The sequence below is a fragment of the Morone saxatilis genome, unplaced genomic scaffold, assembly GCF_004916995.1.
Source record: "Morone saxatilis isolate NCDOM2014 unplaced genomic scaffold, NCSU_SB_2.0 Contig5, whole genome shotgun sequence".
NCBI lineage: Eukaryota > Metazoa > Chordata > Actinopteri > Moronidae > Morone > Morone saxatilis.
Genome location: NW_023340095.1, coordinates 23,088,496 through 23,095,792, shown reverse-complemented (window position 1 = coordinate 23,095,792; position 7,297 = coordinate 23,088,496). Strand labels below are relative to the sequence as shown.

The 7,297-nt window shown below is 40.8% G+C and overlaps 1 protein-coding gene across 1 annotated transcript in view; it reads right to left on the bottom strand.

Annotated features, from left to right (window-relative positions):
* LOC118339070 (aryl hydrocarbon receptor-like) overlaps positions 1-7,297 on the bottom strand; it is a 45,913-nt gene that overhangs the window by 15,733 nt on the left and 22,883 nt on the right. The window lies entirely within an intron of this gene.

Sequence of the window (7,297 nt, the reverse complement as noted above, 5' to 3'; positions counted from 1 at the left end):
AATTTTGCAGGTCACACTTGGTGGATGCTGTAGTGTGACAGTTGAGCATGAGATAACGTGGAGTTTATTTCTTTAAGCAAACAAATGCAAGCTACAATAGGTTCAAACTTGTGAACAAAGCCGTTAGGTTTGGCTGTCGTCACTAGCTGTCTTGTTTAGGTCATCAAATGTTTCATAGTTGTAACTAGGTGTTGCTACATGGTGCTAAGGTATTGCTAAAATGTTGCCTATTGATTGTTAGGGTGTTTGGTGTGGTTGCAAGAGAGATTTGGGGTGTTGCAAGATTGAGGTTCTGGGTGGTTGCTTAAAAATACCTGGATATTGGTACTATTAGTGGGGTTAGTTGTAGCAAGAAGTAGACACATATGCCCAGCATTGTGTATGTGGCTCCAGGCAGTTGTGTATTGTAGTTTGCAAAACATTGTGTTCAAAAGCAAATTCACTTTAGATCGTTCTTAAAAGTCCACAGGGCACTCAGGCTGTCCAAAGAGTCTCAGTGTGTGCTGCTCAGCTGAAGCTGTGAGGAAGGGATGTGGTGCTCACTGCAAGCCCACTGCTTGTGCCTGGTGGTTTGTAAAAGGCCAAGCTATAAATAGGGCAGGTCTTTTTGCTGTTGTTTGAGCCTCTGGACTCTGCACCATGCGGGAGAAGACCCTGGATTCAACAAGACACCCCTGAGCCGCTCAGCAGATGTTTTTGCACGCAAGCCATCCATCCAGACTATCTATTTCAACTGCTAAAACAAAGACCTGAGATCTTTATTAACAAATTGTGCCTCTATAGATTTGCACCCCTTCTCTGTCTACCTATGAACATGAAATGTAGCAAAATAAAATAGAAAAATTTAAATTAAATCATGCTAGGTTAGGATGATGAACACGATGGGGTTAAAATGACAAAAAATTCCCCCATAACCTTTTATATCTGATTGGTATCATCGTGAAGAGAGGCGGGCAATCATTGGATGGGATTTAGAAAGTCAAAGGGGTATAGGAGAAAGACTGCTACAATACCTGGTGGAAAGGCCAAGTAGTCCTGCGATGGTGTGAGAGGAGTAGAAAGATGGTTCCACTGGCAGTGATAACCAGGACCGAAACCGTTGAGGAGCCTGTAGGTCAGAAAGGCAAGCCCAACAGGACAGTTAGCAGATCATCTTGCTATGATTTAGCTCTCATGTATGGAGCCTTAGTTAAGAACCACACTGTACATCACGTCAAATGTTGGATCATGAAGGGGAGGTTTGCAAGTAATCCTGAAAAATGCCACTTATTCAACTATTTAAACAGGCAGAGGATGAGGCTCTGTGTATCCACGGAACTATCCTTTTGCAATATACAATAACTTGAACACTGTTTAACTCTTTCTACATCCATGGACTTTGGCTTTGGTGTATTTCACTACTGACATTAGAGTTGGCCTTATATTTAAATCATAGAGGGCCACACAATGTTTGTCACTGATGCACAGCAAATGTCGCTTACCACGTCTCACACTCACTTACACCGGCTGTGCTCTCATATTTCACCAATTAGGTGCCACACAGTATTTCATTTCCATTTTAAAAAATCTAAATGGAAAGACCAATACACTCCAGTCCCTTTTGTATGAAGTTACCACGCGTCTGGAAAACCTGGAAATGTATTAAAATTACCAAATATCCTGGAAATAATCTTTGTTGTGCTGGAATTTTTTCCCCCACTCTTACGTAAACCTAGGTGTGTATTTTGTTTTGAAACCCAACCTTTTGGTAGGAATTGCATTTCCACTTGAACTTTCAGTAGTGTGACTAAGTAAATTTATGCAACGTTGCGAGCCAAATTTCCACATATTTACAATTTATACAACACCAAATGATACATACACACACACGTGATGTACAATTGTACGTGCAATGAACACTACCTTTCTAAAAGATGAATATTCTGTCAAAGAAAATAAATGTTGCTTGATTTAAACTGTTAGTATGGGCTGTGGCCCAAATTAAGAGGTAAATTTGCCCAAAGTGCTGTCCTGTATTTTCAAGAAAAACTCGCTGGAAAATTATTTGTAAAAAAAAAGAGTGGAACCCTGACACTTACACTAGCTAAACCATTCAGTCGGAATCTCTATATTAAGTTATACTGGCTTGTTATAAATGAAACAGTTTGAGAAGAGGTTTGGTTCTATTTTATAGATAATCTTGGAGGATGTAGTTTGTGTATTGTGCTACCACTGACAGGTGATTTAATGATTTAAGGCAATGCAGTGGGTGCAGTGTGCCTTTTATTGGCACTAAAGTCTGCATCCGATCCAGATAAAGTTGCGCTATCACAACTTCAGCCAGTAAAACAGCAAAGCACAGACTTTATAATGCAGCAATGTATAAATAAACATTAACATCTCAATGTTTTTATTAATATAATATATATATATCTCTCTTCTCTTCTCTATATATAATATATATATATTATATATATATATATATATATTCTACAAATATAAAGCATATACATCAATTTAATGTAAACAGTGTCAGCCCTTTCCTTTCATAACTATTTTAATGACAGTGACATTAATTTAATGTTTCTATTTCTGTAAAAAGGAAAACAAAAACAAAGATTTGGATAGATGGTAGTAGATGGCAACAGTACAGTTTACAGTTAAAATAATTCTTGAAAATCTAGGAAGGAAAGGAAAAGGAAGGAAAGAAGGAGACTAGGACTAGACTAGACAGAAATGAGGAAGCATGTTAAGTGAAATGAGCACCTCATGTTTCTCTTTAAAGGGGAAACAGCTGGTCCACATTTCCACCTCACTAAACGGCACACGTGCCCTCCCCCGGTACAGGCACGTCGGTAAATAAACACACAAACAGACATGGACATTGTACCAAACAAACACTAACGCGCACACCACACAACTGTCTCACGCAGCACAAACATCCGTACAAGCGCAGTCCTTCTTTCCCAATCAGCCCACAGGGTGCAGGAATGGAACTAATGCTGGAGACGCCATGTTATTATTCCTGACAATACACAGTGATTCACCAAATTATCTGCAGCTTCCTCCACAACAAGTAAACACCCCAAATGTCACAAACAGACGCTGAACTCTGTATCAAGAGCGACTAAAAAACCCAAAGCACTAGTTTAACCTTTCCCACATGGTTTGTTCAAATTCAGAAAAACTGCAAAAATGCTTGTTGCTGCTGGAACCCGGATGGATATGAAAGGCTGTCCAGCCGTCAGAAATTAGGCCATAACAGGCAGATTCGTCTACTCCATGCGGTGTACTCATTACTTCCCAGTCGGCAAATGATTGAAATTCCAGTCATGAGTAATGAGCAAAAGAAGAGCGGACGGCTTACACTTTAGCACTGACAATAGGAAAGAGGAAATAAATATGCGAGGCCGATTCTAACATGGTAGAGTTGGTTGTTACTGTCAGAAAGTACCAATTTGTGCTGTGTATCGATTCAATCATGACTCAAAAGTAAAAGCCACAATTAAGACCATTCTGCCATGTTTTCTTCCATTCTCTGAGTTTGAATAATTGATACCCTCAACAGTCCTCTATAATTCACCACCGTCTGCATGCGCAAGAACAGCAAAAAAGGCCGGCTCAGTCTCGGGGTTCTGAAATAAACCTCACATTCTTCAGGCCTGTCCATATTCCACTCTCATCCCGACGAATATAGAGGAGGAGGTGGAGGAGGAGGAGGCCCCTGTGGAAACTCTCCCTCTTTTCTCCAAATGAGCTTTCATTTCTATTACTAACAAGCCGGGGGAAATGTAGGCTTATCATAAATAATGAAACCTCCCGGTAGAGGTCGGGGTTATGGCGGGCAGCCTGGTTTCCTCTCCCCTCCTGGAAATGCCACGTGTAATGCACATTGTGAGGAACTGGACTGAAAATTCAATGACTCCAGCAGATCCCAAAAAGATCTGGCAGCCAGCGGCTCGCTACTCAATCACACATACAGTACAGAGGCACAAAGCCGTCATGAACCCAGGAGGGAATTTTTTTTACCCCCGCTTTTACTGGGAAAAGAAACACAGGTTGTTGATTAGCCTTTTCTTAAAAGGTAAGCCGTGACCTGAAATTCCAAAATGCAAACAATTTCAAACAGAAAAATGCTTTACAAAGATGATTATAGCGGGGGTGGGACAGAATAGCACAGGGTCTGGTTGTCTTCTCCAGAAAAATAGGAAAAAGAACATTTTGCATTTTGCCCTTTTCCTGCATTTCTGTTACATTTAGAGACTACAGCAGAAGTATTCACCTCGCAGCCCGCGAAAGCATTCCCATCCAGGCTGCCACAATGGCCACTAAATGAACCTATTTCAGTATTTTGTGTATTTTACAGTGATTTACACACTGGGTATCTGTACCAAAATTCCCAGAGAAAGGTAGTATTTAATTTCTGCTAATGCAAACACAGCTTCACATTAAAAAGCATTTAAATAGCAAAACACAACGTACACTTGACTGCTATCGTTACATCCAAAATAATGTCTAACCAAAGAAGACACACGGCTTTTGGACATTCTTTGAGAGCGTATCAAGGTTTGAAATACTGCAGGGAGTTAATGAGACCAGTAAAAGTTGCAGCCACAGTGAACTGTTAGGAATGAAGAGCTGCAGGCACACAACCTTGATAACCTCTCAGCAGGTAACTAAAGTACCTTCACTGATCACTGTTCAGACTGTGCAGGATAAAAACAGATGCACAGTTGCTCACAGAATGATGGAAAAAAGACAAACATTATTGTTTGACTTTACTCTAATAAAACCACAATAATTAGTTTTGGCCCCCAGTAATTCTTTGACCCCATAGTATTGAACCACATTTAACCACCAAGGTAATACAGCTGTCACATGACCAATAACGGTGAAGCTGATAATAGTAATCAAAAAACCCCCGGGGGGGGGTTTTGGAAAAGTTTGATTTACTATTTCCTGCATTCTGCAGCCATGTTTCCAGAATTACAGATCTGCACCATCACTCTTAAGAGCGCCTCCTTGGTGGAGGTCTAGAGAGCATTTCTAGTCTAACAAGTATCTTGTTATCATTAATGAATATGTTTTTAGTCCTTTTACACTGATATAACACCAAATCAGCCAAACTGCATGGCACCCTGGTGCGCAAAATGTTCCCCATATCCAACAAAACTGTGATACACTGTGTGTTACTGACCCCATTTCTATTCAGAAACAGCATCATAACTGTTTCAGCAGTTTGAGCTACAGTAGTTGATGTCTGTGGATCGGACCACACGGCCAGCCTTCACTCCCCACGTGCATCAATTGAGCCTTGGCAGTCCTGCCCCTGTTCACGGCCCTGGTATTGTATTAATATTAGTATTGTTTCGCTGTGGTGTGTGTTGGTGTTTTTTTGTCCCTGTTTCTCTGCAGGAGTGTGCAGCCTGTCGATTGTAAGATCTTTGCGGCAACCCGTAGGTCAGCTGCTGACTGTGCCATGCCGTGGGCTCGGCTTGTGGAGTGCGCCTGCTTGATTGGTTCTCCCAGGGAGCCGCAAACATCCGCCGGGGTTCAAACGCCGCACCGCACAGAAGTTCCTTCGACAGAACTTCAGCAGCAGCATCCCTTCTGTCCTCGGTTGTAGAGTGTGTTTTTGCGATAGTGTGAATTGTTAAGATCTTAGTTGATAGTGTTTTGTATGATTGTGTTTAGTGAGTATCGTAGGGGTGAGCTGCCGTTTTCTTTTACTGTTTTTCTCCTGTTTTTCTTTAGGTTAGGAGTTAGGTTTAGTAACTGTATTTTGTTTATTAAAATAGGGATTAGTCCAGGTTTTGTTCTGTTGGTTAGCTCTTTTTGTTTGTTGTTTTGGCCTTGGTCACCCTGAAGTTTGTTAGTTGGTTTTTGTTGCACTTTGTTTACCTGTTTGTAAATAAATCACATCATTATTGTTAACACTGTGTTAGTTGTTTGTTTGGGAATCGGGTAGGATTGTTGGTTCATTTATTATCACACATTTATGTGGCGTCCTTCCCCTAGACAGGGCGTAACGTCTGTCTCTGGTTCTTTTCCTTCCTTGGGGACCATTTGATAGGTACTGACCACTGCAGACCGAGAACACCCCACTTACTTTTTTGAAAGTAAGCAGCCAGGCCCAAACGATGAAAAACAGCCCCAGACCAAAAGCACATAAGATTATGTGGACAATGGTGTCCACACATTTGGCCGCTGTATGTATCAGGTTAGAGGTGAACCAGGAAAACAGTTTGGATGAAAATCAACATCCACTCTCATTTACCCCTTTAATCAATACTGGGAATTGGTTTTTAACCTGTGAAGTCTTCTCATGTTGTTAAACTAAATTTGTTGGACATTATTGGAACTATGCTAAGTCACTCTCCTGTTGAGTTAAATGAGAAGATTGACACCGCCCTTATGTCTGTATGGTAAATATGAAGCCAGCTTAGAATGAAGACTGGGAAAAAAAGAGGGGAAACGCTTTCTATGTCCAAAATTTTGAAAAAATCTGACAACAGGGACTTTCTGGAGTCCTGTCATCCTTTGTCAGTTTTGCACATTAGTAAAGGTAACAAATAGCTAGCTAGCTTTTTACCTGTCGTTAGCTTAGCTTATGCTTATGCTACGCTAACCATCTGCTGGCTGTAATTTAATATTTACCACACAGATATACGTGGAATTGATTTTCCCATCTAACTCTGTGAACTCTAAGAAAGTGAATAAAGTATTTCCCAAAAGGTTCAACTATTAAACTAAATATGACCTCCACTGATCGGAATGATGTCCAAAACGACAGAAATATGACCTAAGCAGCAAAAATTAGGGATGTTCCGATACAATCAGTACCGGCTCTACTGAGTTTTATTGAGCCGATCCGATGCTACTTGATGCAATGCAGTGCTATTTAATTGTCACGCATATACTACATTGGAATGATTTTAATGACTGAAGTGTGCAATGTGCACTGTGTTATCTATCGGATCGGGACTCTGTATTGACAGATATTAAATGACTCGGATCGGACCGGGGCATAAAAAAACTAGCTTGGGACATCCCTAGTGAAAATATAAACAAACAAGCACATTTTGAAGACTATTGGGTAGAAATCTGCTGTTTAAATAACAAAGCATCCTTGAAATGTCACATGTCTGTTCAAAAGAATCCATATTTAGGCAGGAATTCTTTTGGACAAATGTATCCCGGCAAAAAAAGTAGAGTAATGTTTCAGGAGGGCACGCGGGAGTCTGTGTCAGACGTATTGAGTGGTAAGCTGCCCTGAGCTTCTGAGCCCCCGTCATTGGCCTAAATAGATTTTGGGCAC